At 37.4% G+C, this 16594-nt stretch overlaps 1 non-coding gene across 1 annotated transcript in view; it reads left to right on the top strand.

Annotated features, from left to right (window-relative positions):
• Positions 1–16594, top strand: part of LOC101525019 (uncharacterized) — a 286890-nt gene that overhangs the window by 220216 nt on the left and 50080 nt on the right. Inside the window, exon 3 of the transcript XR_009246636.1 lies at positions 2466–2498. This is a non-coding gene — a transcript (uncharacterized LOC101525019). The remainder of the gene's footprint in view (positions 1–2465; positions 2499–16594) is intronic.

The following is a 16594-nucleotide window of genomic DNA, read 5'->3' on the forward strand; positions in this document are numbered from 1 at the left end:
TACCACCTCCCTGCTTATGACCTGTGAAAACAGTGGAGGATGTCTCAGGTCCTTGGGCCCCTGTACTCATGTGGGATATATGAAAAAAAGCTCCTGGCTCCTGACTTCGGATCACTCAGCACAAGGTGCTTTAACCATTTGGGCAGTGAACTAGCTCATGGAGGAAAATGCATCGTTCTGAAGTTATCTCCCCAAGTGTGCTAAGCTACAAAGGATGGAAAAGAAACTCAGCTAAAGGCAAATGAAACACGAAATAAAAATGGAAAGAACAAAATATGTAAATTAGTGAATGTTTAGAAAGCTATGTTTTAGCCATGGGTTTATCACTTTAGGCAGCTGTGGAACTTCCAAGATCTAGTTTTAGTCCTTCTCTCAGCCCAGGAAGTTCCTTCAACCTACCACCCTCACACATACTTTTTGTAAGCCTTAGAACAATCTCTCTCCCTTCAGTAGCGTATTTGTTTCACGTGAGCCATTCAATAATTGGAGAAAATATCCTGTGTTACAGTTGCAATGAGATTTAAAACTTGTATATAAGAGCTTCTATATGATATTGCTCAACTACTATTTATTAATATTCAAGAAAACATAAATAAATCACTTTGGAGGCCAGGTGACAGGTCCTGTATTAGGGACAGTGCGTGTAGAAGTCCAGCAGAGGAGAGCAGGCAGGTGAAACGAGTTAGTGTAGATTTGCACCCTTGGCTGCCGAGGACTTACCCTAATGAGATATTTAATAATTGGTCCTGAGTTTTATTTGGTTTTGTTACTTTGTAAAATAGTACAACCTTTGCCTCCGTTTTTTGAGTTTTTGATTTTTGCACTTTTAAATATTTGATTTCTTAAACAAGCACACACACTATAAACACTTCAAACACTATGCGTGATTGGGGAAGTTCCTTTCTCAATGTATTGCTCAACAGTAATTTAAGTGCTAGATATCTACTCATAGTTTTTTGTACACTATGATATTGAATGTATATAAAATATTAACAAAAGTGGATAAATTTCATATGTGCTGATGTATTGTGCAACCTGGGCCTTTAGTTTATGGTACTAAACAAAAACCTCAGGTGTTACTGCCGCTCAGCAGCAACGACACTAAAAATGCCTAGTCATACTCTTGGGGGTCCGGGAAAAACTGGCAAAAGCGGCTGCGTTTAAAACCTTTTCTCCGCTGCTCCTGTCCCCGTTTGTCTAAGCTTTCCTACCCGCTTCTTCGCCACCCTTCTTCCCAATTCTTCCCGTTTCTGTATTCCCCCCATTCCCCACGTAAGAGCCACCAGAATGTCACAAACCAAAAAGACCTTTATTGCCGAAAGCAAGCTGCTTAAATATAGTTCTTCCACCAATCACTTCTGCACGTGGTCCACGGGGCGCTATCTGATAGGCCAGAATGGCTGCGAGGGAGAATTAGCCTATCCTTGTGACTTCCTGCCTGCCGCCTGGCTGGAACAAGTCCCGCCTCCTGGCACTCGGCCAGCCGCCATCTTGAAGCCCCTCATCCGTGTGGGGTCGGCTGCTCCCCACACTCAGGTTTTCAGTCTATAAAATTAGAATAACAATGTTACTGGCCTGGTAAGTTTGTTGTGTAAGTTAAATGATAAATCTGTGTAATTACCATGTAAGTGTGTGTGCTAAACATGTATTCATAATGCCACCCTGTACTATGTCTGACATATGGCAAGTATTAGCTTCTATTATTTATTACTTATTGCTTAAATGCATATCTGAGATCCCAACAGGATGTTTTATTTCAGTGTTTTTTTCTCTCACCTTCTCATTTTTCAAAGAGAACAATGACTAGAAAACATTGGTTGGGTAAATAGTGCATTATCATAATTACAATTTCCCTGAGAAAAGTGGCTTGCTGTTTGAATATTCAGCATCGTAATTACAATTTCCATAAGGGATGTAGAACAATTATTATAAACAACACAATAATCACTTGGTTCATAAGGGAGAAAAGATTATTAGGGAAGAGGAAAGAAAAGAAGCAAAACCTGAGTTTGGATCAGCATTCAGGTATAGAAACATAGAACTTCTGAATAACTTGTAATAGCCCCTTAAAAATATTTTTGCCTTAATTCATAAAAAGTCTTATAGGTTGACATATGCCTGTGTGAAGATTAAGTGTTGCCTATGTAATTTTTTCCTTTTACATAATTTAGTTTTATCTTCTTTTTAAACATACATTCTATATCTCTATTCATTGTCATAATTTCTGTGCCTATAAAAGATTAGAAAAGGCATATTATCACAAAATACAGAAATTACAAAGCATTTTAAAGCAGAGTGGTTATTGGAAGGTTTCATCATGCATTTTTGTCTCCACGGTGAAATGTTTTGCTTTTGTTCAAAGGAAAATGGGTAAACGTTTAAGATAAAGAAAATACCCCTTTTATCATTGTGTTGTTTTAATTGACTTAAATTGGCTTTTTTGTGTGTCTTTTTTATTTTTTTAGGTGAAGAGAAAAAAACAGGATGCAACTTTCCAGGTAAGTATTTTCTGTGATGTTTTGAAATATGATGTAATGTGGAACAGATGAAAGAAAAAGAGCAAAAGTACCCCTCGCTTTTCACAGAAAGTGATTATAGGTCTTTATGTGTTTATTATGCTAAAATGTGGGTGAAAATGTGCAGCATAGATTGTAAAAGAATGAAGTATCATAATCAGATTAGAATAGCAGATTCTATCCTTAAAAATTGTAAAGTTGGAAATATGTAATATTTTTCTACTTTATCCATTCACCAATCCATCATTCTATCCATCTGCCATTTATAGATACAAATATGTTTTTAAATGAGTGCTCATTTCACACATATTGTGTATCTGACCCTGTTACCTAGTTTTACTCTAATTGTGTGATGAATATTCCTCCCTTTTGTCAATGCTTCCTACTATCCCTGACAGTAAGTTTCACCTGTTGCTGAATGTCTCAAATATAACACTGCATCTTATAAATGAACAGTAAGGGCCAGTACTGTGATGTAGTGACTTGAGCCACCTTGTGCATTACAGTGTGATAATAAGGAAATTACTCCGCTTCTCGCCTAAAAATGGACTGATGTTTGTCACAACTGTGTGGAATATGAGAGTGTATGCTGATATAAAATTGTAAGGATTAGTAATCTGTGTAACCAGTTAGCCTTTTTGACACCTTGGAGTATAGATTTTATTTCCCTCACGTAAGGCTTTTAGAATAAGAAGAGGTGTGTTCTTACTATAAATTTTTTAACTATAAATTTATTTTATTTTTTATAATGATTACATTGTTGATAATGATGTATCCCACAGCCTAAATGCATCAGTAACTGGGGATGATATCCCAGAGTCCCTGATGTGGAGCATGATCTGAGAGTACGGCTTAAGTGGTTTCAGTAGTTCTGAAATGTTATTGATTTCATTGCTCCAAGGCTGAGGAACTATTTTCAACACCCATTAGCTGACATAGTCCACCCTAGCATCTCCACTCACCTACCTATTTGCTGTCAAAGCTTGGCTGGGAGAGTTGTCCAATTTGTTCTTCCATCCAAGGTACTTGAGGTCCTTTGCAGGCCTCAGTGATCTGTCATGCCCCCATGTGCATATGATAAAATTTAAAACAAAAAGCACATCAGCCAGTAATGTCTTAGATCAGATATATGTTGAATGAATCTTTGTTAGAATGACAGTGGGGCTTGAGCTAAACCATGGCAAGATTAGTAAATTAAGCTTAACAACAGAATATGTATTAAACTAATTTAAAATGAAAAATATTGAATTGTTTTGACTTTAGGAACAGCTGTATTTTATTTTCAATAACATTAATATAAAGGATCTTACTATTTTATTGCAGTCTTGGATACCCTAACCCATTTTTTTGAAATCTAAGATCTTGAAGTCCTCAATAGAAAAATGTTCCTAGAAACAAAGTTATCATAACTTGGATTTATCTTCTTCATTTGCATTGTTTAATTTTTCTTGATAACAGAGATATTGTGTCACAACTTGAGGAATTCATGACAATGATTGTATCATGGGGAGGGAAGGGTATATGGTTTACATGGTTTGGCTTAATTAAGCGATATTCATAACCATATACCAAATGATATGGCATCTACAGTTATTATACTCTATATTACCTTTGATGAGTAAGAGAAAACATGAGATTTGTCTTTCAGATACTGGTATAATTCACTTAGCATGATCTCCACTCCTACCCATTTTGTTGTAAATGTCAAGATTTTGTTCTTTGTTATGGCTGAGTAACAGTCCATCATGTATATATATACACCACATGTTTTTAATCTAATCATCAGTTGATAGACATGGAGTTTCATTCCATATTTTTGTTATTGTAAGTTACAGGTAACTTTAATTGTGCTTATTTCATCTCCACTGGACATATTCACCAATGTGTGATAGCTAAGTCACGTGATAGGCCTGGTTTTTGGAGAAATCCCCTTACTGATTTACATAATGGTACACCAATTTGCATTCCACCACGAGTTATCAGGGTGCCACCTTCTCTACAACCTTGCTAGCATTTGTCATTTTTTTTTTTAATCTTTGGATGATAGCCATTCTAAGAGTAGGGAAGCGATGCGTTTCATGGTGTATTGCTGTGTGTGTGTTTTAGATGTTTGCTTATTTATTTGTTTGAAGGACTGTTTTGTATAGCAGCGGCAAGCGTGGGCATCCTTGTCTGATTCCGTATCTTACACTTGACCTTGCCCAAAAAAAACAAGCAATGATCTGGTTGTGTATCTCAGTGTAAATGCTTTTAACTTTTCCCCATTCAATATGATGCTGGTTCTGGTTTTTCATGTATTGCCTTGATTGTCTTGAATGTGTTTCTATACCAGAGTTGCTTAAGGTTTTTTTTTTTATCATAAAAAATGTTGTACTTATCAAATGCACTCTCTGCATTAGAGATACATGTTTTTCATTCTATTATTTTAATGTGACATATCACCTTTTTAATTGACATATGTTGAACTATCTTGCACACGAGGAATAAATCCCACATGTGCTTCACAGTGCAATACCAGCATATTACAATATTCCTTTTGAGGAGTCATATTGCTTTTCCTATTCATGATTCCTATGGTTTTACATTGATTTTTGTGTATCTGAGGGTTGCCTTCTTTATGTCTGTTCTGTTTTTTTTTTTTTTCGTTGTTGTTGTTTGTTTATTCCTGGAGCCGTACCCCCAGGTATTGGTTTGCTGGAGAATGTTCTGTATTTCTAGTTAGAGTTCCAGGCATATTCTAGGCAACTCATATTGTATTAGACTCAGCAAAAAGAGATCTGTTTTGTATTCTGGATGATGAAGTTTTGCTGGGCCAAGTAGAGTGCTTATGGACTGTGCTTCAGGACTGTGTACTAGAACTATACTCTTTGTGAATGGGGCATGAATCAAGAGTGACACTAGAGATGCCTGTGGTGGAGCATCTCTGGCTTTAGTCAGTAAAGGGGAAGTTGAAGCCCATTCCTGTGTTTGGACTCCTACCTTTTCCTTGAGGTCCACTCAAAGTAAGCTTCTGGTGCCATCACAAATGTGTGCCCTATCTGAAGCATTCACTATGCAGTGTACTCTCTGACTCCATTGTGAGTGGTACTCAGTGTGCAGGGAGCTGAGTTTCCACAGTCAGTCTGGGGAAGTCTGCAAACTGTGACTTTGCTTTTCACATACTTTGGGGAGGGAGGCTGCAGCCTACCCAGATCCCTGCTTGCACTGTATGCCAAGCAGAATAGGGTGCTTGTGCTGGGCTCTAGGGATATAGCTGTCCTGCTAAGCTCAACTTGATGCACACAGCTCGGTCTTCTTTGCTAAAATTCAAGAATGTCTTGGAGACCTCTGGAAAAATGACAGGCAAGAGTCTGCTGTGGATGGCCCCCTCTCAAAATGCACCTCCACGCTATGATTGCTGCTCTCAGGGGAGGTGATGGTAATATGTAGGTTCCCCTTCTAAAGTCTAGGAGACCTGAATTTCTCAGAGTTGCCTGTCTGTGGCATCTTAATAGGGAAGACCACCTAAGAGCTATGTCTGTGCAAGTGGGCTCTGCCTACACTCTCCTACTCACCCTCTCCCCAGCACAGTATCTTCAGACCAGCACCTCAAGGACCACACCAAGATTGTCCTTTTTTCTTTTTCTCCACTATTCAAGTCACTGTGCCTGTTAGGGACAGACATATCATAGTATGACTCTTTCTCTCCTACTTCCCCTGGTACTCTGTCTGCAGCACTAGTCTCAAAATGCCACTGCTTGGAAGTACATTGTTGTTGGAAGAGGAGGATAACACTACATTTTCCTCCATCACCATCTTTAACGCCCTCTGCTTTATTTTCTTAACTTAAAGCTTTGACATCTACTTCCAGGATGAGGGAAATAAGTAATTTGCATCAGTACCAAGAGGAGAAGAGGCTAAAGGCAGGAAAAGGAAAATGTAGCTGTGATGGGGAAAACAAAGAAAAAATTGGTGGCAACATTCAGATCTGATTCATATGGAATTCAGCATTGTCTGTGCCACTGCCAGTAGGAACTGTCTTCATTCCTAAGGATTCGAGACAGATACAAGGTCACAGGTGGGTCAGAGATAAGAGACCTTCCGAGAGCCTGGTAGTCCTTCTTCCATAACAATAAAAGTGAGAGAGTAGGAAATCTGAAAATCTTAAGAGCAGAGTGAAATACATGAGCATTTATTATAGTTTATTTATCAGTGATGCCTTCCTCTGAGATCTGTAGACTGTTACATTTCTACATTTGTGCTGAAGTAGGCAGTGAAAGGCAGTATTCTTACAGTTGAGACCAGCTGGTGACCTCAGAGTAGGCTCACAATATTCAAAGACCACACAACAGCAATACTTGGAAATAGAGCTAATGTTGAACTCAGAGGCAAGGAGCCTCTCTGGAGAGATCCCACTTTGCTCAGCTTACCTGAGTGAGGCAGTGGACATTCCAGAGATCATTAGCTTAATGGTGTCAGGGAGGCCCACCAATTTCATCAGGCTCTGTATACATTCTGACATTTACTGTGGTGATTATGTATATTATGTGATTAGACTTTTTATGGAGAGATAATTCTCTTTAATTCAGTAAAGAAAATAACTTCTAATTTTATGAAATACAGAGTACTAGCGGTGTATAAATAAAGTAAAATAGAATAGCAATAAATATTCTTAATCTGCTTAAGATATCACATTCATAGGTTAATTCATGGGAATACACACCTGGATAAATGTACACTGTAGTTCTGCAAGGACAAGGTGTTATCTGTATTTAGTATACCCCCCAAATTTGTATTTTGAAATCCTAGCCACTACGGTGAGGGTATTAAAGATCAGGGGCCACCTTCATTCGGATGACCATGTCACCAGGGCAGAGCTCTGCTGAACGAAATTAGTACCACTGAAAAGAGCTTTTAGAGAGTTATCTCCCACCACATGAGGCTACAGATGGCAAAGTAGATGAGGAAGCAGGACCTCAGTGTACACAAGTGGGTGGGCAAAGGGTCATTGTGTCTGTCTTCTGTGCCTTCAGCTTGGACTCCTAGCCTCCAGAGCAATGAGAAATCAGTTTCTGTAGTTTAAAAACCACCAGGTTGTTTATATTTTATCATGTCAGCCTGAACAGAGTGTAAGTCCTGATTTATAAAGTCTAATATATCAGTGAATAGAAATGGAAGAGATGTTCGCAATACTTAACCCTAGAGAACTGATAAAGCTTATTCCCCCTGTGAAAGCATAGTGTCTTCATGGAGGATTAAAAGTTGAGTAAGAGTATTCTTAATAGTTCTGAACTATTATAAGTAGACTCATGTCTTCTGCATGAAAGAGAAGTACAGTTATAGAGTTTTAGACCTGATAAAAACCTTGACTATCCTAAATCACAGAGTAGATTAGAGACCGAGCAGGAACTGCTATCACATTATTTAATTTTTTTTCTTGAGTATGTGCCATTTCAGGAGAATAAAAATAGGAAGATCTTTTGTTTGACATGGAAAATTTTTGAAATATCAAATTCCATGCCATCCTGATGCTTGAAATTGTTATTCTTTTATTTTTAAGCGTTGATCAAATCATACCTTCCTATTTCATGAGTTTTCTGAAGATAGACGTTATGGTTGGCATTTCTTTATATATTTATTGTATTTTAGATGCTCAGTAAATGGACAGATTGTTTTGACTCTAAATCTTGTCAAGAACAATGGATCACTGCTTCTCTTCCAGCTCAGCGAATACAGATATTTACTTATGAAGATTAATGGGGGAAATCACTGAAAATAACCAGAAAGTGAACAAAGGCAATTGGGTTTTGTTTGTTTTGTTTTTGCTGATACATAGTTTTTAAGATGTACATAAGGAGTAGGTGATCAAAGGAATCATCTAAAAATTTTTATTTAGCAGGGATTACTCAGGTTTAGTATATTTCAGGCTAAACCATTAGGAGGAGTGATGAAAACAGAGAAAATCTATTGAAAGTAAGGATGTATGTGTGGGCAGATTAGCAGGGAGGGTCCAGAGGCTAAATATTAGAATAATGGACTCAATCATTTAAATGCAGAATAAAGGTTAGGAATAATAAAACTAATTTCCTCTATAAAAAAGATTCTATATCTAATTTCCTCTTTTTCTTCCTGTGGATTTGAAAGGAGGATGTCGCTTTTATTTCCATGTCCGAGCTCTTTAACACTCTCTCATTGACAGCCTTCCTTCAGATTTGATCAGAACAGATTTAGAAGGCTATAATAACCTACATTTTACTGATAATAGGAAAATTAATTCTATTAATAAAATAGAAATGGAATCTACTTGACTTTTTCAAAGATCAATAGAGGTGTTCACCTGTAACTCATAGTAGTACTCTCAAAAATACACTGCCCTAAGTATCAAATCTTCCAGCTATGCAAAGTTTGGAATCTCTTTCAAAATATTAAGCTCCCCTTAAGCCCTCGTTCTTGCTATTCTTGCTGTGCATATCTCTCTCTTCCTTTAACCAGAATTTAATACGTAGTTAATCAAGTCTCTCTGCCAAAAACCTTGCCACTTATCCAGTGACCTCTCTAATTTTATGGAGGCATATTGCATGTGTTTGTGTGCAAGGCAAATGTAGGACAGATAAGGCAGATTGTGGAAATAATAAGTACATTCAAATGCCAACACATCAAGTGCCAATCTTGTGTATCTCATAACTAGAAATAAAGACTAAAAATGACATTGTTGATGGAAGAGTGAGACACAAGCAGCACCCATAGTAGACTGAGCTATGGACTCATTCTAAGTTAGTGTGAGCTTTTGTCCCCATTCTCTTCTGAGTTTTAAGTACAGTGAGCATAAAGGATAAAGAAACCATAGCTCCGCAAGGACAGGGTAATCAGGAAGGCAGCCAACACTAGATTTAATATGGGAAACACAGTTTGAAAGATGGAAAAATGTGTGGGCAAAGGGTCATCATCATAGCAGAGCCCATGGTTGAAACTAAAGTATGCCAAAAAAAAAAAAAAGAATAAGAAGTGTTTGATTGCAGAACCCCTAAAAGGCCTAATAAAACTATTGAAGGTGTGAATTAAAGAAATAGCTCAAAAAAGAAGGTAGGAATTGAAAGTCTATAATTAGGGTCATTAGACCTTGAATCCTCTGTCCCAAGCCATGAAGCCAGGTAATTCCCCATGCCTTATTTGTCAAAAATTTGAGAGCTTTGTTCCTGAATAATTCACCCAGAGAAGTACTCAAAATAGCATGCCCAGCTGAAACTATAGTCAACACACTTTATTGAAAAGATTCTTTTAAAGCCATCTAAAAATAAAACACAAAAACATACTTGTCAGAAAATGATATTCATAACATATGTCTCCTATCTGGCCATTGGAATTCCATAAATGAAACTTAAATTCCTACTCCGGAAGACAATGATGTTCCCACTGCAGGTTTGGAATAACCCAATGTGGTCACTTACGTTTCTCCCAGGGGCTGATTGTAGACCATGCTTAGGCTCACCTTTGACAGGTTCCATTAATACATCAGCCTTTCTTAGCTACAAACGTAGACACTAAACAGGAAAACCAGTGCAAGCAGAAAAGGACAGACAAGGCAGGAAATGAAAGAAGCCTTAACAAAAACTAATGTTGTTAACATAATACAATAGAACAGGGTGCTATTGAAAAAGAACAGTTACAAAGAAACTGATGAGTCCAGGCAGGCATCCTGGTTCCAGTGACCATTATAAGCTGGAAAAAATGCTGAGAGTAGTAGAAGATGGAAGTTTTATTTGGGTGAGAAACTGAGAAGCATTCTAAAAGGGGGAGGGGCTGGTGAAAAAGAATAAGTCATTCAGTTCTCCCAATCTAAGGATGTTACATGCCTGTCATTTCCAAAAATTATATTCAGTAGTTAAACATTAGCTATCATGGGGCCCGACGTGGTGGCCTGGCAGCTGAAGTCCTTGCCTTGCACACACCAGGATCCCATATAGGTGCTGTTTATACTCCTGACAGCTCCACTTCTCATCCAGCTCCCTGCTTATGGCCTGGAAAAGCAGTTGAGGATGGCCAAATCCTTGGGACCCTGCACCCATGTGGGAGACCGGAGGACGTTCCTGGCTCCTGGCTCCTAGCTCTGGATCGGCACAGCACCAGCCGATCACACCACTCACTTGGGGAGTGAATCTTCGGAGGAAAGATCTTTCTCTCTGTCTCCCCTCCTCTCTGTATATCTGACTTTCTAATAAAAATAAATAAATCTGAAAAAAAAATAGCTATTATGAAAGCAGAGGCAGTCTTAACGGGCCTTTTCAATTTTTTTTTTTTTAAAGATCTAACTCTGGTCTGTTGGCAAGTATTTTTTACAGTGGCTTTCATCCTGTTTTGTGTGTATGCGCTGGGAAGGAGCTGTGCTTTGTGTATGCCAGCAAGGAACTGCAGAATGGAATTAGTCTGACCTGCTTCTAATCTCAGGCTTCCTCACATTCAGAGAAGAAATGAAAAGCTCTTGGAAACAAAATATGTGATAATTCTAGAATAAAACTTTCAGAAACTCTATGTAAGGAGAGTATCCAAACTATTATTTGCTCTTTTACACAAATCTGTTACCTGGATAAAAGTGAAAGCAAGGGGCAGACATTGGAGTCAGTTGTTAAACTGCTGCATGGGACCTTCAAATTCCATTTCCTAGAGTTTGAGTGGAGTCCTGACTCTACTCATGATTCCAACTGTTTTGCTAATGTCTACTCTGCAAGGCAGCAGATGCCAGCTCCAGTCCATGGGTCATTGCCACCCACGTGGGAAGCCAGATTGAATTCCATGTTTCTGACAGCCAAGCTGGTGTATTTTGAAAGTGAATCAGTAGATGATACATCTCTTTCCACCCCACACTCCACCTTTCTCTCTCTCTCACTCACTCACTCTCTCTCTCTCTCATCTTTCTTTCTCTCTTATCATCTTCTCTCTGCCTTTTAATTAAATAAAATAAAGACATATTTATGTAATGCATCTTTTGTGATATAGCATTAAATTGAGGTTTTACACCTACCTTGTTTTTGTTGAGTTTCATTTTGCTGTCCCTTATAAAGGAGTTAATACAAATAAATTAGTTTACCCTTAATATTTCACATGAAATAGTGAGTTCTCTAATATCCATTTCTATTTCCCTCCTGAAGGAACTAGGGCATGTGTTAGGTTTGTTCAAATATTTGAAGGAGTATTATGAAAGGAGAGATGATTTGGACTACAGTTTCATGTGATAAAAATATGAAGTCAAAAGGCTCAAGCAAACATATCTAGTGCAATACACTGAGACTATTATTGAAAAACATGACTTTCCCAGGTAACCTCTGAGTGTGCTCTAATAGAGCATTTTAAACCTAGTGAGAAAATCATAATGGATAAAATACAGAATGGATGTAAGCACTGGATAGCTCACGTAAGCAGTGTTCCAGTCCTATCCTCCTGTGTAGAATGGTGATACTGTGCCCTGTTTCTACTCCAGTAATTCAAGGTGACCATGGAATCATGCCGTAAGTATTAAAATGGTAGCCATAGAAATTATGAGCTGCAACTACTGTACACACTAAAACAAAAATATAAAAAAGCAGAATTAGGATAGTGTGAGCCAGTCTGTTATAGGTTTAACATAATAAAGCTATTCATACAATAGATGCGAGGTGTGATGTAGTAAGGGTGAAGTTGTAACTTCTCATTTGAAACTGTGCGTCTCTCCTGGGCAAGGATTGACTCAGGACTTGCTATACTGGGAACATGAAGGCAGCCCCTGACTAGGTACTTCAGTCCTGGAACACACTTCCTTTCTCAGTTGCTTTTGTTTCTAAGGCCTCCAAACCTATCTCTAAATCAGAACCATTTTCTATATGGAAAAAAAGAAGAAGAAAGAGGACCCCGAAGTGCAAATTACCTGTGTACCTTCTAGCACTTTTCTTCATTTGACAACTCTAAAAAGAAAAGATAAAATCCTATCTAACAGCCCTCTTCATTCCCTATGACAAAATCTTCAGCCTCTTATCGAAACTTTGCTTTGTCCAAGGTTCTTCAAATGTCCACTTTCTCTTCACTTACTACTTCTGCAAGCAGCCCTATTTGGATCTGCTGGAGCCCCCTTCATAATAGGAAATGTGGCTTTAAGAGCTCATGAGAGAAATTGATCCAGTTTTGCCTACTTGTATTTCCTCTACAACCTGTTGGAAGATAGGGACAATCTTTACAGTCTAGGTTCAGCTCCTGGCTTTTAGGCACATTTAGTGCTCATTAGCTACAGAGTTCATCTCAGACTAATGGGACACACACTGTTTTCAGAATCCAACCCAGATGACATTTCCAACCTTCTGCTCCAATCTGATTTTACCAATCCACTCTAAACTCTTCCTCTTCTCTTGTGCACACTAATTAAGCCAACAGCAGTATTTCCTTCTCTTTCTTGAACTTATTCTACACTCCCCTGTTGAAGCTTTGTGTTGTTAACACTTTGTACTGCTAACACTTCTATCAAAGCACTTAATATGCGTAACAGCTGATATCTTTGTGAGTTTATTTTCCATGCTTAACGTATCAAATAAAAGCAAATAAAAGCTTCCATTATTTTTTGGTATCCACATAACCCAGCACAGTGTGTGATTTAAAGCAAAAACCCAATAAATGCCATCTCAGTGATAAAATAAGTAAGTGAATGAATGAGACTATTTAGCATAGAGTATGCCTTGAAGACAGCTGATTTGAATGATTGCTTGTTAAACAAAGATAGCTTCAGTATGGATCTTGCACATCTGGACAATTGTAATGCAAAATATTTACTTACAAGACAAAAGATGGTTTCCTTCTTGTTGAAATATAAAAGAATTTTGTTCCAAGGAAAATTATATTGAAAAAATAACTGTCTACAGTACAAGAGACTAAATTTATCTCTTTGGGGACATTCTCTTGTCTTTTTCTATTTGAAGAGTGAAAAAAGATTTAAACCAAGCAGTCAATGTGATGATGTTTCCAGGCAGCAAATAACGAGAAAGATTAGAGAGCTATATAAAATGGCAGGTGCTTATGCAGATCCCACATCTTAAACATTAAGCACAGAACAAAGAGATGCTGGTTTCCGAAGACCACCAGAAGTGCTTGATGTCAGCTTCAGCAGCATGGTGCCACTTTTCCTGTGGTATTTGTCTACCTTGTATCCCACTTAAGAAACAACATAGAGGTGGAAAAAACAAAGTAAACAACACTTAGTTCTTCAACAGAGACAGCATCTGAAACAAAATCAGTCTCTATAAAGAATGAAGAATGATTTCTTGTCAATCATTTGCCCTCACACAGACTGTTATGTCTAATCATATCAAGCATCTCAACAGGTCATCTGCTGAAGAAGTTCACATACTGAAACTCATTTTGTCTCAGTCTCTCATGGAGCTTTGAAGTACAGCTATTGTAAGATACAAAAAAGTGAAGTAGGGGGAGCTTTGTGCTGATAACTCATGCGACGATCAAGAATCACAGCCATCCTTACCCAAAGGGTGAATACAAACACTACATCACATTTTTTGCACTTAATGCACATAATTACAACAAATATTTTTTAATTTGAGCCTGTACTACCAAAGAGACAATAGCAAACTATCTGCTATTTGGAGACAAATGTGTGCATATGGGTGGACTAGAAAATAATTTTACATGGTAGATAAGGATTTGGAATTACAAAGGAAGAAATAAGTAGTGTTTCTTAAGCACTGAGCATTGTATTTAGTGCCTTGCCAAAATATAACAATGTATACATTTTTCTAATGTAATTAATATAAATTAACATAGGACCACTATAGACAATATTAAAATAATTTTAACTAAAAAATGATCTTATGTGTAAGAGAAACCGTTTAAGGCATTAATATCTATTGTAAAGTTTATCAACTAATAGTAAAGAAACTGAAATTCCATCATCTCATGTTAAACTTACTTCAAGTCTTGTGCTTGGGAAGTAGATCCAAGACTCAAGTTCTTTATACAATAGAAAATTGCACTTAGAATTGTGTATAGAAGTACCCTCAACATGAATATATGTTAGTATAAAATATAACTTGTTCCAGGCAGATTAATTATCATATAATAAATACTTAAATGTGTCTGTCTACATGCAAAAGTAATTGACAATTACAAAGAAATCTAGTGGGTATAGAATCCCAGAAGTTGATCCTGCTGACAAAAGCAGGAATTTTTTTAATAGACAGTTTGTTTACAATACAGAATTCTTTTCCAAGTAAGATGTGCAGATAAACTTGTTAAACAAGTTAATATTAGTGACTCCACTGAGTGAAAAGATAGGTTAATTTGTAAACTTGTCAAAGGACAAATAACAGTAATATTCTAGTGTTCTACCCTTTGTTACGGATGGAATTGCCTGCATTTCTTAATAGATCCAAGGAAGTCTAATTGTTTATGAGTATAGCTATTATCTGAAGGCTTACAGTCAAAAATAGGTTGGGGGGTGTACTGGATTTACTCAAATCAAATTACACACTAGAATAAGGGAAGTACACTGCTCAAGTAGGTAAATGAATGCTGATTAAACTTCATTTCTGGTTGCCTTGTGTGTTATTCTTCCTATCCTTTTCTTACACCTTTTATCCTCCTTCCTGAGAGAAACTGTTGCCTATATGCAATTTTTTTAATTTATTGTTGATTTGAGAATCAGTAGATCTGTGCTCTGGTCATGAACTATCTGGGCTTTGAATTTCACCTTTTCCGTTAATGTATATGTTGTTTGAGTTGCTTTACACACTGAACTTGCGTTTCCTTACCTATGAAATGGAGGATTGTGTCCTAAGGGTTCATGAATATTAAATAGGAAACTCTATCTACCATATATGTCCTGTAGATACTCAATTTGTGTTAGTACCATGATTGTAGGATGATGCTGACATGGGGAAAAAGATATGGTAGTGGATTTCCAACCTCTGCACTTTGACCATGTGTGTAAGCAACTCCCTTAGATTCTTACATGTTGAAGATACAATAGACATCCTTCGTTTTATCAGATGCTGGCAGAAAAACAAGTCTTGTCAAAATAAAACACTTTTCATCCAAAGCACTTTTATTAATGCCATTACTGCTGGAAAACTTGGGGTGTGGTCTGAATTCAAGAGACTTTGCTGAGATAAGTTCTGTTCTTTTGAATATTGTTACTCAAACTTATTTGTGTTTTACTTTGAGCTTCCCTTAACTCCTTTTGAACCAAACACTGAAATCCTTATTTAAGCCTCCAGAAGGCCAGTATCTCCTCTGCTCTCTTTGCCTCCATCCCCTTGCTCCTCTTTTTCTACCTAGTCTTTTTCTTACTCCTCTCTGGCCCCAGAATCTAGGAAAATGATACATCCAGCTTATTTTGTGTGTAACCCTGATAATATTTTTAAAATTGCATGTCCCCATAACAAACATGGAGACTCTAACTTACCAAGTTCCCTTCACCTGGAAAACTCAGATTCATACCAGCCTGTACCACCCTTGGAGAAGCAATGGACCATGTGGTACAGGAGGAAAGAGATGGAAATGAGTCTGGCTTCTGAAGCAGAACCAATTGCTTTCTATATGACCTTAAGATTCACTGAACCTCCATAAGATTCATTTTCTTCATCTTTAAAGATAGATTGGTAAGCATCTTTCTTGCCTTTCTTATGAAGTTGCTGAAAAAATAAAAAGTAGCACAATGTGTAACAAGCAGAGAAAACATTAAACAATCTAAAGTACATTTAGTTCATAGGGAAAAGAACTGTGTGAATTCTTAGAGGCAAATAACTATTTTGGTCTAAAAATCAAGGTCCTATACCTGTGACTTCAAACTGTTTCAGATAGAATAGGGCTATTAAATCTTATTAGGACTCATTAAGGGACTGTGAAATTAGTTTGGCAGCAGTGCCAACAATTTAAAAAATGTAATGGGATTGGAATGGGATAGGATAGGAAAATTTGAGCACATTGCCCATAGGAAGAAGTTTATAGCAATATGTGTGATATCTAGTATGTTCTTCCAGCTTATTACTGGTTAGAGTTGTGCTTGTAGATTGTGTTTAGTAGTGGTATAAGAATGGTGCTTGTTAGTGTTGGAAGGCAAAGCAGGGCAG

The sequence above is a fragment of the Ochotona princeps genome, chromosome 14, assembly GCF_030435755.1.
Source record: "Ochotona princeps isolate mOchPri1 chromosome 14, mOchPri1.hap1, whole genome shotgun sequence".
In the NCBI taxonomy this organism is placed as follows: domain Eukaryota; kingdom Metazoa; phylum Chordata; class Mammalia; order Lagomorpha; family Ochotonidae; genus Ochotona; species Ochotona princeps.